General features: G+C 37.8%; 1 long non-coding RNA gene across 2 annotated transcripts in view; it reads left to right on the top strand.

Moving 5' to 3' along the window:
- The window catches only part of LOC131424628 (uncharacterized), a 559,968-nt gene that overhangs the window by 285,697 nt on the left and 256,473 nt on the right, over positions 1–17,798 (top strand). The window lies entirely within an intron of this gene.

Genomic DNA, 17,798 nt, shown 5'->3' with positions numbered 1-17,798 from the left:
GGTCTTGCTTTTCATTCTGAGCTAAAAGTCAGCTGAGGAAATGGATTACTCATTCCAGTGTCCTGGGAGAGGTTAGACTCCTTCTTTAAGGTGATGGGATCTTTTCTCCATCTCTTTTAGAAAATGCTAATAGACTAATATCTCTAGAGCTTCATTTCTCATTTCACACACTCTACCTGCAGGCTTGCTGACTCCGGCGCTATCAAGAAACACCCATATACAGATAATTTCATGGCCAGTCCAGATCTTTTTTCAATCAGTCATTTAGTGGACAGCGTTAGATTTCTTAGAGTCAAGTTTAAGGTTAAACTCAGTAAGCCCAGAAGAGAGCTCGTCTTTTCATTTCATATCTGCTTTTCCTCCTGCATCTCAGTGAAGGTAACTCGGGAGTCATCTTGAATTATGCCCCAGACTTCCACTCCAGATGGATTGATGGATTCTGTCCCTCCACATTTCACCATTGTGCCTGAAGACCTGGGTCTTCATATTTCTTGCCAAAGTTGCTGCTACAATGTTCCCGCTTATTTCTCTGCTCTTGGTCAGGCTTTCTCTTATCCATTTCCCATACAGCACTAGAGTCTTGGTTTTTGCCCCTTTTCATCTTTATTTTCTATTTATTGGTTCATTATTATTACATATGTTAGTGGGGTTCATTGTTACATATTTGCACAGGACATAATATAATTTGGTCAATTCCAAGGTACTAGGGAGTACTTCTCCTTTTTCTCCTCTCTACCCTCCCCTTGAACCTTTTCCTTTATTCTGTTGGCTTCCCTTCTATTTTCATGAGATTCTACCCGCTATGTTTTTTTTTTTTTCCATTTTTTTCTCTCTAGTCTCCACATAGGACAGAAAACATACAACTTTTGACTTTGTGAGTCTGGCTTATTTTGCTTAACATAATGTTCTTAAGTCCTTTCCATTTTCCTGCAGGTGACAAAACCCTTCTCATCTTTAAAACCCTTCAGTCACTCTAGACTGCTCTCAGAATTGGGTTGAAACTCCTTAATAGAACTTAAGAATCATCAGTAGTTTGGTTACCTTTCCAGGATCTTCTCTTTATCTGGAGCTAGATATGTTTTTTGTATGCACCATTTTCTCACTGGTTCCAAGTTTTTGAAGAGACGATGCTTCTGCTTAGACTCTTTCCATTCTCCTGTGTGCCTAATCCCTTTTCTTTTTACTGAGATGCTACCTCTGAGTAGATGCCCTCCTTGATCCCACCTCCCTCAAGGCTGAGAGGTTCATACCCTCTTCTCATCCTGAGGGTGACAATTATCATACTGAACTTTAGTTCCCTCTTTGCTTATTTATCTTCCTCAACAGCTCCTTACCAATAGGGATGAGTTTGTTCATTGTGTCCTTAGTGTCAAGCCCAGTATCTATATTATCGTCTGTGCTCAATGAATATTAATAAACAAAATTCCCAGTAGTGTGAATGAAGGAGTCTACCACGGCAAGTCAGCCAGAGAGAGGCCAAATGATTAGAAATGGAGACAGCATTATAGGTATTACAAACCCTCTCATTTTATTACAGTACTCAGCTTTTTATAGCAGGGTATCTAGAAAAGGTGAACATAAAATAAGTAGAAAAGAAGTATTCTAATTAGGTTGAATGGCATATTTTCTCCTGTTGAGGTATCATAATATAATTTTTAAAGGATGCTAGTTAACTATTATATTCTTCATATACTTGCAGTGTTCATTTTTTCTAGGTCACAGGTTTTTTCTAGAACCAGATAGGTATTCTGGTTTAAGTGATACAATTCAATGTTCTGGGTTTTCACCCTTATTTTGCTTCAGTTCCTGGATTATGATGGTGAATCATCAACCTGGTCAGTACAAGGTCTGAGAAGAAGCTGGCCTCTGTCTTAGTGAATGATGAACTTGTGCCATGTGTTGTGATCTGCAGATTTGAGGGATTCCTTTTAGGATGCTGTATTTATAAACTTTCAGGGAAAAGTCAGGTTTACAAGATTGCAGTTCATTTCCTATACACATATTTCCCTAGAGAGATTTTGGATTGCAAACCCAAATTTAGAAATCTAGTAAATAAACAGTAAATGTACGCGTAAATGTATGTGTCGGTGACAAACATTCCAGCCTAACATCTCCAGAGAATTTATCAGTGTTTCCCTAAAATTCTATCCCCTGGTGTCCATCTGAGTGTCACCATCTCCTCCTGATTTCCATGTTACTGAGTCATCCCCTTTGACGATCTACAGAGCACAACTCTGATGCAGACTTCCAGGTGGAGAGTTGAAACTCCTTTTGTAGACCACATTCCTGTGCAAATTAATGTCATTATTTTTCCTGTAGGGGGCGCCTGGCCCACAGAATACCAGTGGGGTCGTTCCTGGGGCTGCTATTTCCCAGTTTGGAAACTATATGTGTTATTCTTGCTTTTGTGCCTTTCCTTATGCAGTTCCACCCAGGGATTGCTCACAAAACTATTTCTTTACTCCCCATCTTCCATGCTTCCCTAAATCTTATTTTGTAGTTCGGTTTCATTTTCTGCAGTTAAGGCAAACATCATGGTCTGCAGGTGCTTCATCTTTCTTAATGCTGTGTGCGCTGTTCTTTCAAATTATTTCCTGTTTTTTTAGAACAGAGTGCGTATCTTTTACTTTACATGGCCTAGTGCAGCATATCATTCATTGTGGGGCCATTAAATGTTGTGCTTCATGTGAAATGACAAAGAGCTGTTCCTGTCACATTTCTCCTTGTCTTATCCAATAGCCAGGTTAGCACAAGGAGTGCTCTGGGCTATTACAACATTCTCCTGATATTTTCACTGGTTCTCAAAAAGATGATATAAGGAATTTTGTGGGGGTTATGTTTCTCTTGCTCTCGTGTAAACACCAAGTATGGGACTATGAAGCAAAGAATCAGAAGATGAATCATAGAACTGGAGATTAGAAGAAACTGGCTAGTTTCTTTTTTATTTTAACTCCTAGTTTCAAGGGAAGAATTAGATCAAGTATATGATCTCAGTTAGACTAGTAGCACCTAGCTCAGTGCCTGGAACATGAACAGATCTTTTAGTAAACATCTATGGAATAGACTTGTCACACCTGGATATTAAAAAAGTAGTAATCTTGTACCAAAATTGTAATGATATCAGCAGTCTCACTGTTAATTGGTCACAATCCACATCTTTGAGTCCCTTCAATATTCTGTAATATTGACGTTACAGAATGGCATTTTAAAAAATCTAATAAGAAATTCCTCTATATTCTACCTTGGCAAGCTGAAGTTTTGGAAAAGAACATATTCTAACAATAAAAAAATGGTACAGAAATTTTTACATGGTAAGTATTTAAATAAAGGTCACATTTTAAATCTAAGTACAGAGTTATGTTTTAGAGCTTTATGAAAGAACCTGCATGATCAGCAGAGATCCCATTGAGAAAATCTCTACTTCTCATTTCTAACGGCTTTACTATACAATAGCAGAGTATAATACATCTTCACTAAGTTAGATTCTTAGCTGACTTTCTCCTTTTATGTTAGTGACAGTGATTTGGGGACTTTTTATTTTTTTCTCCTAGGACTTACTTCACTTACCTTAAATAGAATTAACACAATCTATAAAAAGAAAAGTAAAACAGCAGAGATAAAGATAAAAACTGTGGTATATTTTTAAAGATGGCTTTTTTTTTTCTTTTTGGCCACATTTTCAAATTTTCTACAATGAATGTACATTACTTTTATAACCAGAAAAACTTGCTGTAATGGTTGGGATCTGGAAAGGAACTTAAGAATTACTTGGTTTAGTTGTCCTTAATGCATCTCTGGATTATAGGGCATCTTTGAAGCACTGATATGGTGTGGAACTTTCCTCAGAAAAATGAACACCTGTTCATAGACACAAAAATTGTCATATAATTTTGGCAAGTTTTTAGACATCCAGGAAGTGCAATACTCAGGACCCAGGAGATGGGCCTGCCCTCTCACAGTAGTCTGGAAACTGAAGAAGAACTAGATCTTAGGGATTTTAGCTTTTGTCCTGAAACTTGGCTGTTTAGGAGACTTGGGATTATTTTGCAAGTGTCCCTTCAGTCCTGCAGTACTTACATACCTTTGGTAAGTTGCTAAGCCTGTGAGGTCCCACCATGCCTGAAGAGGTTCCTCTTTGACTGTGTCAAAGAACCTCACCCACTATAATTGCTGCTGCTGTTCTTGGGAAGGTTCCTCTTTTCAGTAAAGATTGGCTTCTTTTGGAAAGACCCAGAAGAATGACTTCTGTCAGCAGTGGCTCCTATAAATAAGCAAATATATGTCAGAGTCCTGAATGTTGTATCTCTTACTTTCTCAAACATTTCTTCCCATACTTTCTGATTTTATTGTGTGCAGGGATGATGAAGACATTTGCTGTGAGAATGTTAGTTTTCTCATATTATCTGGTGGTTTCCTTTATGTGCCCTCGATTGTGATGGTGATGGCAGGAACAGAGGCTTCTTCTCTGTCTGTTCTTAAATTGTTCATTCAGCTGGGTGTGGTAGTGGTTCACTTATGGCCTGCAAAACTCAGAGCTGCAAAAGCCTTCTTTTCCCTGGTTTTACTGATCGTTCACTGCATTAAGTTAGAAGTGAGGAAAAGATACCAGCAACAAAGCAGCACACATACAAGAACCAGCCTTTGGGTGTAAATGAGGGATGCCCTTGCTTAGTCAGAAGGTCTTACAGGGCCCTGATAAATCTTGCCACAGACAGCAGATCTTATAGATAAAGGAGGAGTGTTCTCTTAGGTGCAATAAAGCTAGCAAACATCCATCTAGAAATAGCTATCTGGTAATTTTTTTTTTTTTTTTTTGCAAGTTGCTAAACCTTCCACAGTCTAATCTCTGCAGAGAGCCCTGAATCAAAGCAGAGGATTGGATCCCTGTGTTGAACTGAAGTGTTGGGCAAAAGGTAAGGTAATGTGCATCTTTGAATGCTTCCAAGTGGCAGTGATGGGGGAGTTGCTTTCACAGATGTTAAATCTGTGTTTAATCTTAGAAAAATCCTTGGAGTAGGTAGTGTTGTTGTTTTTACAGGTGAGGAAACTGAAGCCCATAGGGTACCTATTTTGCACAAGGAGACACAATTAGCAAGAGACAAAGCTGGCTAGATTTGCTTCCAGTTGGGTCTCTTTCTCTTCTATAATAAATAGGTTATAAGGTGGTCTATTGTCTTGAAGTACTCTAATTATTTTGTAACTGTGTATATGTGTCTTAAGTATTATTTATTAATACATGAACATTTTATATGTGTATATAAATTTTTAAAATATTTATATATCATTCATGAAATTAGAAAAAAAGAACAATATAAATACATATGTGCATGCACACACACATGAAACAGTTCTATCCCAACCACAACTATTTGTAGAACCTGAGTAGCCCTGATATAAATTTCCTCTCTTCTCTCTTTCTCTTTGCTTATCTACAGTATTTTTTCATAGTCCTTTTCTTCCCTGGCACATTCCTAATATGACTGTGATCAAAATATACATACATGTTTAACTCCACATTATTGCTTTATTATTGTTGGAACAGACCTTCATTGTGTCACAGAGTTTACTGCTCTTCAGCTGTCATTTTAATAAGGTTTGCCTGATGAGAGAAGTAAAAAGAGCAAATAATTTCTGAGCAGTCTGAGTAGAAACCACATAGGGTTACGATGACACCCACAGGCTTTGGTTTTATCCTTGAGTTCAGCTCTAGATGGAAATGGTTGGCACGTGGTCACTTGGTCTGCAGCAAAGGAGAGCATAGTTATATGTTTTGACTCAGCATAAATGTCTGTTCATTGACTTTTATTTCCATTTCACTGATAGCCCCAAGAAATCAGTAAGATGGGTGTGACTTTCAGATGTCTTACTTCTATCAGCTTAGAGACAAACTCTAGGAGCTTATTGAGTCAGAATGTGCATCCACCTAGATTTGGGCCGGGGTGAGAAAGTGAGGACTGATGTCTACAGTGTGCACACCCCCAGGTGGACCCTGTCAGAGTTCAGGAATCAGAAGTCTGGGGGTTGCCAAGCCTCCTGCCCTTCCCAGATGGCCTGAATGCACCCTGCAAGGCACATGCTGATCATGGTCAAGCCACACCATCCTGGAGAAGCTGCCCATGCTGCAGGATGCCGCAAAAGAAAATCGAGCAAATTAGAAAGACACTAGTGAGCACTGTTCTATTCAGAAACTGACCTTTTCTTTCTGCAAAAAAAAAAATTTAGATTGCCAGACTCTTGAAGTTCAAGTTTTCTTTCTTTATAAAATTCCATAAAAAAGCACTCTGATTCCACTTTATGTTTCTCAAGTGCCTGCTTCTATGGGCCTTTCCAGTCTCCTGCTGTGGCAAGCTGTTTGTGCTCTTTGCAAGAGATTTAACTTCTCTAATCATTGCCTACCCCCCTCTTTCCCTCTTACATTTACTGATGATATGATTGTGTTTAGGGTAGGAATTGAGTGACTACAGTAGACCCGACCCTTGTCAACATCTGCTTGTTCTTCCTGTTGCTTCCCACTTCCTGCATTCTGCTGCTTCTCAGCAGGCCCTGCTAAGCAGAGCACCCTGCCTCCTGTGTCTGTGGACAGCTGCTTCTCCCAAGCTGTCTGCTCTCTCAGGAGGGACCAATGCTCTGAACTTCTGCAACTTCCGTTCTGTTCTAGCAAACTTATGTTCACTGACATAAATAGGGCTTTGTCTCTTTACTACTGTTGTTTTGAACACAGTGAGAGCCTGCTTCAGAGAAGCACCTCGCCCTCACTGCTCAGCCCCGCCTCAAACTGTGAAGTAGGCAGGGCATCCCAGAATAAGTGTGGCTTTTTTCTGAGAATCAGGGTGTTGGTGTCAGATGTGAGACACAAGTGGGTGACCTGCCCCTTGGTATGCTTTGTGTGCCTGAGCTGTTTGGCCATGTAGAGAGGAGAATTGGGACAGAAAATGGAGTTTTTCTGGGATATGGTCCTACCAGTTAAGGCATCCTGATGAATCCATAGAAAATCCCAGGTGTGGACCTTGAGTGAGCCTCTGAATCATTCCATGCCACTGTGCAAGGCAAGGCTTGAGATGAAAGTTTACTGTTACCTGCTGTCTTGACTTTTGCCAAAACCCAAACTGTAAGTTCTCCCCTTCATGCTCCTCTGGATAAGATCCCCTGGCCAAACAATCTTCCTTGTCATGGGGGCCAGGCACAGTGTCTGCTTGTCCCTGAGTTGTGGGCTTCAGTTCCCTGTCAGTCTGGAGAATTATTCAAATAAGCTAGTCACATCCTCTGATGGGACTTGGGGGCACCTCAGACTCCTGTTACTGTAAAACCTGCCTTACACAGTCCCTCCTGTTATACTGCTCCCAAGTAACCTCCATGTGACCTGTGTGGTGTGCAGAGTCCTCCCCTGGGCTGTGTGTGTCTATGAATTTCATCTGTGCAGTGTTGGGTACCATGTGTCAGCCATTTCCACCTCTCTAGGATGGGAATCTTCCCCACCAACAGGATGTAGAAGAGGTAACCAAAACATACTATTTTCTACAATCATAGCATGTTTCAACTCTATTTACATTTTTAAATTATGGTCCTCTCTCCTGTAAACTACACAGAGAAAGAAGCACACCTATGCTTTCCATCACTGTATTCATAGTGTCCAGCGCTGTGACACCTGATAGAGAGCACTGGATAAGCAGGTGTTGACTAAATGAACGAGTGAAACCCAAGGGCCCGTTCCATAAGGATTAAACTAAATGTTCTGTTCTCAGCTGTAAAAAAAAAAAAATTATCACTTCACTCTCTGGAATGGAATGGGATGTGTGAACGGAGCACAATTCTTCTCTAACTTCTTCAAGTTATTTCAATCTGAGATGAGGGGACTCAGGCAAACTGAAGGGGGAAATGGATCCTGAAGACACAACTTACCTCTTCAGGTGAGGGTCAGCTCAGATTGAGATTGATGTCCTTTTGTTGATGCAAACATTGCCAGGTGTTGCTGAAATTGACAACTATACTGTGTACCTTCTAAGACATCCTAGTCCCTTCACCAAAAAACTCAAAAGAATTTTAAGTGTCTCCTGCCCCACCTCTCTCATTTTGTATCACTGTGTTAATTTTATTCATATTTGCTTTACAAAGCCCAGGACCTTGAGGAATTTTTTTTCTTGTTCTGTTTACAATAGCTTTTTAATCAATTCTAATTTCTTCCTGGAGAAAACTCTGCCTGACACAGAGAAAGGATGGGGGCAGGTAGAAGAAGGAACCTTAGTTTTAGTGCTTTTGAGACTATATTAGCTACTACTAGGCCAAGGTACCATCATATTCTATTTGCACCAAAATCAAATTAAAGCTGCCACTTGTCTGAGTCACAAAGATAGAATCATGTCAGGGAGAATATGGCCTATATAAAACTTACAAACTCTTTATTTCCCTTTGATTGTTTTCATGAAAATATGAGCTTGAGGAGAATCTAAGTATCTTTTGGATCTCCTGGGCTTATAGCTTAGGGCTTCACGTTCTGTGCGTTCCCACTTCTAAAACTTTACTTTCATATATTTATCCACCCCTCTAGTCTAAGGCTCACTATTAGAAAAAAATTAAACTATCTGATTTCTTCTGCAGAGCTAATCCTGCATTTACTTTTTTGTTTCCTTTTCAGAAATACCTAAGATTTTTTTAAAGTTTATTGTTTTTCACCTGTAGTATCACTGTGTTAATTTTATTCATATTTGCTTTACAAAGCCCAGGACCTTGAGGAATTTTTTTTCTTGTTCTGTTTACAATAGCTTTTTAATCAATGTTTTCTACTTGATTGTTTGATAGTTGTAACCCAGGTAGCTGAGCCTCTAGAAGGGTGAGTGTTGTTTTATAAGGAGAGAAGAAAGAAAACCCATGTCAATTTGTCTGAGGTCATTCTAAATGGTTTCACAACGCATCCTGAGCTCTTTATACTGAAGCAGTGGAAACACCATGAATAATTTTAATGCAAGAGCAATTTGGCCAGGCAGATTCCCAGATGTTCTTAAACTCTGCTTTAATTATTTTGTAGAGCTTGTGTTAACTGAGTCTCCTACTGCTACAGGAGAAGATGATGCAGAAGATGTAACTAATTGTTGTTATTCTTTTTTTTTTTTTTGCATGGATTTATAACCTGGAATTTATGAGCTCACTTATGAAAATACTGAACTCAGTAGCTAGAGGGACAATCAATAAGAATGTATGTAACAGAGCATGTAGTTACTGTTGCCTCAGATGATAAAAAGCAAAAAAAAAAAAAAAAAAAAAAAAAGCAAAAAAGAAAAAAAGCAAAAAAAAAAAAAAAGAAAAAGAAAAAACCAGAGGTGCAGAAAGAATAAACCAAATCATTACTTTTAAACATCTTGGTTTCCAATATGACAGTAGAATTTAAGGGAGTTTCCCTGCTGATTACCCTAAGACATCTCCTTTGGAGTCCTTGGCAGGATTCTGGATGGGATGATTGGTCCTAAGCCTCATTAACAGAAACTTTGTAGCTCTGTTGGAGGTAGGTGTGATGCAGGTGGGTGTAGCACAGAGGTTTATATGACCAAACCCACCTCAGCAACTGGCACTAATTGGCTCCCCTGGGAAGTCCCAAGAGTAGCTGTCAGTTGCAAAGACTGAGATTTTTGTTTATAATTTGTAGTGACTTCTCCTCTGGCACTCTTTCTTTACCCCCATCCAAACTGCCTCCCCTTCTTGCAAAAATAAATGGTTGTTCCCAAAGTATAGTTAATTAGAAAGGCCAGGCACTTCTTATGTGGATTGCAATGGTATTTCTCCATTTTTCATTCTCCCCTGCCCTTCTCCCATTCCCAAATGAGTGTGAGACCACTGCTTACCATGCCAGAGGACCTCCTGTAAGGTTTAGCTGACAAAGCTGGAAAGTAGTATTAAGAAATAAACACACATTGTCAATGCATTGTAGAAGGTAACTCTGGTTTCTATAATGTGGCTTTAACTCTACTCTGGTGAAAACTGGAGATGGAGTCTTATGCTATCATACTTTCATTATACCATTGTATTTTAAGGTTAAATCACAGTACAAGAGATGTTTATAGGATATTGGACATAAGATGAAGACAGGCTTTCTGTGGTCCCAGGAATCTTCTGTTATGATGATAATGATAGTAATCACTAAGATCCTGAGCAAACGTCAATGTCAGGATTTGATCTTGGTTTATCTGATTCCAAAATACCATGCTCTTAACTGCTGTGCTGCCCTTTTTATTTTTGTCCAACATAAAAATATAATTTGAATCAGTCATCTGACCAGGGATTCTTTGTAGCATTTGAAGGCTGGAGACCATCCAAGTGTAGTTGGCTCAACATACTACCATTTGGCTATTTCATGTGATACATGCCAGGGCATAATCCAATTGACATTGTTGCTAAATCCAGGTGATAAGAAACTTTGTGGGTGATAGGGGGAACTAGATAGACTTTAGCTTGTTTGCAACTTTTCCTGGTTCTTTTTGCACTGAGGTAGAAAATTGGATAGGAGTCTTAGAGACTTGGGGAAAAGTTTTCTCTCTAGAATTACACACACTGAGCTGCAGTCTGTGAGTCACCCGATTATGGAATATGATTAGTGCCAGAGGACACAGGTCAGTGTGTGATGTAGGATACATGTATCGGGAAGTCAAGAGAGTAACAAAAAGCAGAACCATCATTTTTATCCATTTCATGCACACTTGGGGCCCAGGAAATTGGTAATTTCTTTGATTATACTTAATTTAAAAGTCTTCTGTTTTGAGCAATACTTACAGGAGGATTTAAGCCTGATCAATGCAAATTGATTTAAAAAAAAAAAAATCATTGTAGTCTTTAAACCCTGGACATTATCCTTAGATTGTAAGTGCTAAATTCAGTCTCTACCTTTTTGTTTCAGGATGAGCAAAATTAATCTAGAGACCATCAGTGATAATTAAGTCAGATAAGCCAAAAGCATACATCTTAAATAAGAGGGATTTTAGAGTTGAGGTTGTTTTGTGAAAGCAGTCAATTTAGTTTCATGTTGCAACTCCTCGAAAACCTTGTCAGAGTTATTTCCTTTAAGTAGCAGATTATAAAAACAGGTGTATGTGTGTGGGGGGTGGGATGGCAGACAATAGAGAAAGGGAACCAGTTCTAATCTTCATGGAGTTTGATTTGAGTAGAAATTGTTTCTGAAAATCTAAGTTTGTAGCATTAACTAGATCAACTCCTATCAAATGCAGCCTGGTCAATCATTACCATCCCAAAATAGGGCTGTTTCTGTTTGATCAAGAAATAGATGTTAAAATGTATATATAATCCAAATCATATTTCAGCCAGCATGTATATCTTCTCCAATTGTATGTTCTGTTCAAGAAAATGAATCTCTCAAGCAAGGAATTCAATATAATAATTTGTTTTCAGTCTTCTTTCATTTTCATGTCTCCCCATAGGATAGACAGAGATTCCAATAAACAATAAAACCATCAAAAGGTGAGGCAAAGAAGTAGAAGGAGAGGCAGTCTCTGGATGGCACGCTGACAGGAGCCTCTGACTCACAGGCTGTTTCTAAAGGTTGGCAATGACTTTGAAATTTTATCGAGTCCATCTCTTTTCCTTTAGGCAGGACTGTTCTTACACCTTTCCCAGTAGATGATAATCTGTCCTGTATTTTAATGAAACTTCCTTGCAGAGGACACAAGCTCCCCAGGGAACTCATTGTGAAGTTAGATGGAGTCTGTTGTCTCTTTTTATTGTTCATCTCCTTCCCAGGGATATAAAACAGGGTTGCCACCATTAAGTTAACTATTAAGTCAAGTCATTCTACATGGTTCTTGGACAGATTGACAGATCTTTAGAGAACACAACTACCCTAGGTAACAACTAGTTCAGTCCCTTCATTGTGACTAGTTCAAGTCTTCTCTTCTCCAGGTTGAGATTTGAGGGTTTTCTCAAACTCATGTTGCATCATTGACTTATGTTTTCTTTAGACCTTCCCATCTTTTGCCCACTGTATATATTGCTAGTATTTTCTTCTATGTGCTAAAATCACACTGGTCTGTCAATTAATAGTCAATGTTATGTGATTTTTTTCAAACAAAAAATGACTGTGTTTTTAGTTAATAGGACATTTTCAGCACTGGAGTGACTCAGAACCTTGGGCTCCACTATGTTTCTGTCACAGCTACTGGTATGACTTTTGGTGGGTAACTTAGTAAACGTCTGAGCCTCACTCAGTTCATCACCATCAGATAGCAGCTTTCCCCAAGGTGCTTCCCACGAGGTCTCAACACATGTGAGACATATTTTAAAATGGTTCCATTTTAAAATAGCTGGTGGGGGTGGGCAAAGATTAAATGAACCTAAACAGATTTCTTTACGTTTCAGATAATAAAAAATGCACAGCATAAATCTTCAAGTCTTCAAGAGAGGTGTTCTAAAGGTATCTAACTATGATTTTTTCCCCCTTTATTTTTAATGCAACCTCAATGCCACTTTCTCTGACCAGGCTTGTCTGCAAAGCAGTTACTCTTTCCTTGGTGCTCTTCCCAGAAACACAGGACAACTCAGGACTTTAGACTGGACAATAGATTGTGCATTCTTTTGCATCATGAGCTTTTTGAGGGCAGGGCCTTTCCTTATTTCTCTGTGTAAAGAGGGTCTAATCCAATGCTTGTATTGGGAAAATATTTAATAAGTATGTTGAGTGAGTCAAGCTGTCCATAAATGGAAGGAACTACCTTGAAAATGTTTGAACTTCCTGTCACATAAAATGTTCTTACAGACTGAATTTTTTGAAATGGGTGAAATTTGTAGTAAAGATGATTGATCAGGAATCTATGGGAGTTTCCTGAGGTTATAAAGATAATAAAAGAATAAAAGCACCTACAGATAACCACAGGCAGTTTAGAGAAGGGCAGAGTACAGTTTTACAGGCAGCTTTTCCTGGCATCCTTCTTAGGTCTGGATGAATTTTCCTATTGTCTTGAGTACAGATTCTGTCTAACAATATAGAATGATTACTTAAGGAAATTCACCCAGATTACCAATATGTAAGTAAGGGACACAGTCCCATGACATTTATCTTTCACCTTTTACAATGTCACTGTGTACTTATGAATTCAATTCATTGCATTTGTGAATGAGTTAATTTTCTCCTTTGCTATTCTATTACACTGTTCTATTTCTTAGATGCTTCTGGAAAGCATGAAATTTGTCTCACAAGCAATTATCTCTCCCTTGATACCTGTTGTTTTGTGATCATAGGAAGAACTTGACAAATAATTACTGAAAAAATAAAAATGAATATGGTGGCTCAGAGATGTTTTCAATTTGCATCTTAAGATAGATAGTTTATATTTGGCAAAAGTTTTTAAGTTCTGAAAGTAGGGAAAATAAGGGGGCATTTACCTATTATTCCACTCCCACCAGATTATTTATAAAGATATTAATAAAGATAATAAAAGAATAAAAGCACTTACAGATAACCACAGATTATCTTCCTCTAGATTTCAGATTATTTTCCTCTAGATGTATTTTATACAAAGGAATCCCCTTTGATTTATCATTGTAATCATAGTATATATATAATTTTTCCTGATTTTTATCTCACTTGAAATTGTATGAAGTATTTAAAAATATCATATATATACTCTTTTTTAGGTAGGAAATATTTTTACAATAAAATTTTGAAAATTGTAGAAGTTCTGAGCAAAAAAGTTGCAGAAGCAAAATATTTATTTATTTGTTTATTTATTTATTTGCAGTACCAGGAATTGAACCCATGGGCACTTTACCACTGAGCTACATCCCTAACCCATTTTACTTTTATATTTTTGAGACAAGGTCTCTCTAAATTGTCCAAGTTGACTTCAAACTTGCAATCCTCCTGCCTCAGCCTCCATGTCATTGGGAATACAGGTAGCGGTATATGTTGGGAGTACAGTCAGTGCCCGACTCACAAATATAGTTTTTAAATGTACCCACATGGTTTTTCTTATTCATTTGTGCTTTTATTGTATTTCTTAGTAGGATTTTTCCTCATTTTACTTAACTCTTTATTTTACCATTAAAAGGGTGAAATACACAATTATGGAAGTGAAAATTTTCCTGCTTTTTCTTTTGAATATATTTGCAAAGCATCAAGTACTTACTGGTAAATTACTTTTTCAGAAGTTTGTGTCAACATTTACTATTTTAACAATCCACAAACATTCCAAATTTGTTCCAAATTCACCAGCAACAATTTTTTTTTTTACTTTTTAAAATACTGAATTATTTTAACAGAAAAAAAAATTGCTTCTTTAATTTGTTGAATTTTTAAGCATGTGTTTTAGTTTCATTACTGAGGTCAAATCTTTTCTCATATTGATTATTTTTATTCTTTGGTGGATTCATGTCTTTCTGTTTATTTTTCTTACTGAACTAGATGAATGCTTTCATGCATAAAGTGTGTTCTTTCCTGAAGGTATGTTCACACACCACTGCATTAGCGATGCCCAAGGATAGTGTGTGAGGCTAGGAGAAGCCACCAGCAGTAGGTGGCCAGAGCAGGCTATTATTCTGTGTTGTAATGCAGCCACCAGGAGGGAGCTGAGTTACTAAATAATTTTCTGTCAGTTCAGTATTGCAAAAGCGAGGCTTGGCCAGCGAGGGGTGTGTGACAGGCTTCATTCTTCCCTTTGTCTCAACTATTCTTAGGTACATCCAGAAATTGCTGCTAAGTTGGGACTGTGGGCACATTGGGTTCATATTGCTCTCTGAGATATGAAGTGTCGCAACTACTCAATATGGTTGGCTCTTCACTTGAGCAAATTACCAACAGCTTGTGTGTGACTCCTTAAAAATAATGAGAACCTCATTTTAGGAGAGGGGACAGATTGTGTCTGTACTTGGCAACCCACGTTCCACTGCAGCTGGGATTGCTCTAGACACTCCATGGAGTGGTAGGGCCCATATTACAGGGAAATGTCCATTTTGTCTGAGGAGCTGTGGGGTCTGTCAGCATCTGGCAGTAACATTTTTTCTAGCACGACTTCCTGCCCCAAACCTCTGGATGTGACAGAAGTTAATGTAAGATCACTGCAGTCTCTTTTAGTCCCTTGTCATTTCATCAGGGAGCTAAATGCTAAATGCATTCAGTCACATCGGAAGTGGTGAGCTCCCTTTACAATATGGAAAATTTAAAATCAACATCAAAACATACAGGTTGTATTTTTTAAATACTATTTTTTTTTATCTTGCATGAAACATTCACGAGTAGTTCAGGTATGACCAGTAACACAAAAATTGTCCTGTAGCAAAGAAAACAAAAGCTTTTTCACCTGAATAGCAATAGTTTTGGGCAGAATGGGTTAAAAATAAGTGGAAATGACTTGAGGATAAAAGAGTCTTTTCCTATTGCAATTTTTTTTCATGCTGTATTTTTTCTTCTTAAGGGTCTATAATGCCTCCTCATTACTTATAGGATTAAATTCAGATTCTCTGAAGGAGTAAAACCCATATTGACAGAGACTGGAGTAGGTTTGCTTTGTGGGGAGAATGTATGTATGTGCAAATGTCCTGGAGTGTAATCAGAAAGTTGATTTTAGAGACTGTTTAATAAGCCAGGCCCTATGATGCACATCCATTTCTCTGGAAGTGCTGAAACCACACTGCCATTTGCAGTACATTTTCTGTATATTAATAGCTATACAAATTGTTCATTTCTATATGCCAGGTACTACATTAAGTACTTAAAGTATATTTTCTCATTTAATCTTTTTAATGACTATTGAATGTAGTTGCTATTAATATTCTTACTTCATAGGTTAGGAAACTGAGGCTTAACAAAGGTTTATAACTTACTAGATCACTTAACTTATTGCTGGCTAAGTCTGATTATAGTCATCCCTGGTATCCATCCACAAGGCGTTGGTTCTAGGACCCATATGGATAATAAAATCTGTAACTACTCAAGTACTTTATATACAATGGCATAGCACTTACATATAGTTGTTCATATTCTTCTGCATCCTTCACATTACTTCTAGATTACATAGAATATCTCATACAATGTAACTTCTAAACAAATTGCTGTTATACTGTACTCTAGGGAATAAAGACAAGGAGAACATTCTATACATATTCAGTACAGATGCAATTTTTTAAAAATATTTTTGATCTGGCCAGGCCCAGTGGTGCACAACTGTAACCCTAGCAACTTAGGAAGCAAATGCAGAAGGATGGCAAGTTCAAGGCCAGCCTTAGCAATTTATCAAGGTTCTAAGCAATTTGGTGAAACCCTGTCTCAAAATAAAGAATAAAAAGAGCTGGGGATGTGGCTTATTGGTAAAGCTCCCTTGGGTTCAAACTGCAGTACAAAAAACAAACAAACAAACAAACAAACAGCCCCCCTCCCAAATTTAAAAATTAAATATTTTTGATCTAGAGTTGTTTGAGTTTGCAGCTGCAGAACCCAAGGATACACTGGGCCAACTATACATCTAAATATCATGCTGACATGGTTTATGATATTAATAGTTACCTCTTGCTTCTTGTACATTAAGTTTTGTGCATTGTTTACCTAGATGATTTTGAAGCCCCAAATTTGGCTCTAAGATTATATGGAGGCTCAACTATAATTAATTGCTATTAATTAGCAAATTAGCACTAAAGTTTTGCTTCAGTGAAAGACACATTGAATTAGGCATCAGCACAAGTGAATTCTGGCAGCAGATGTACTCTTGAAATCAATTTCTTTCAGCAAAGTAGAATGAATAGTGTTTTACTTGCCTGAAGGCAGGGGTAGACAAGATGACAACTTTGACTGAGTATCTGTGGGACAGGACATCTCTAGTTGTGTTCTCTGGAAGATAGCGAACATGTATGTGAAAAGAGCATGACTTGAGCATCTTAAGTGGTATCATGAAGGCATTCTGGGAAAAAAAAATGTACTTTTCTCTGAAAATATGTTAACATTTCTATTGAAGCATGGCATCTGCACCATCAAGGCATCATAACCCAACTAAAAGGGATGGTCATTTGTCTTTCATGTACTAGTGTCCCTCCAATGAGAAATGTGTGTCTTCACTTTGAAAATGGTACAGTATCTATTTGCTTGTTATCTCCTAACTAAAAATAATTTTAGAAAGGTATAGATAGAAGAGGTGTGTGTGTGTGTGTGTGTGTGTGTGTGTGTGTGTTTTAAAATCAAGTTTGATGGATAATTCTTTTCAGAAACAAGAAATATTCTTATAATATGCCCATAGCTTTGCTCAATTAGCAGTTTACCATAGCACATAGTTCCCTGGGTAATTTAGCACATAGTTCCATGGGTAATTTATCATTGAATCAAATTCTTCTCTCTGTTTCATTATTGCAGGTTATCTGGTAACTATAGTTTCTAAAACATTGACAAACTCATTGTGACTTATTATTCTAGAAGCCATCACACTTATCTCTTTTTTCATTTGATGTCCTTGACTTCAGTGTTAACTCCAGGCATATCAGGTAACTGGTGTTCCCTGAGCACCTGTAAAGATAGTGAATAATATTAGTTAAGATGGCTGTGCTTTTTCTCCTCACAGTTGATTCTTTTGCTAGAATGGTAACAACAGTGTTTTCAATAAAAACATCACCTGGGATTTTTTTTTTGTCCTTTCTCATAATAGAGATTTTTTTCACTGTAATAGTGAGATAACCTTTCAAATCTATAATACCTTCCAATTTATCAAAAAGGGACAAGCTAATATTCCCAGGCAAGCTCAATTCTTTTAGCACAAGCATTTTAGGTCCAGCTAAGGAAAATGGTCTGCTCTGCAGGAAAACATTGTTGGCCCATTGTTATTTTA

The sequence above is a fragment of the Marmota monax genome, unplaced genomic scaffold, assembly GCF_021218885.2.
Source record: "Marmota monax isolate L192 unplaced genomic scaffold, Marmota_monax_Labrador192_F-V1.1 WCK01_AAM20220418_F8-fsc00037, whole genome shotgun sequence".
Lineage (NCBI taxonomy): Eukaryota > Metazoa > Chordata > Mammalia > Rodentia > Sciuridae > Marmota > Marmota monax.
Note: the sequence above shows the minus strand (reverse complement) of the source record. Positions and strands in the feature narration are given on the sequence as shown.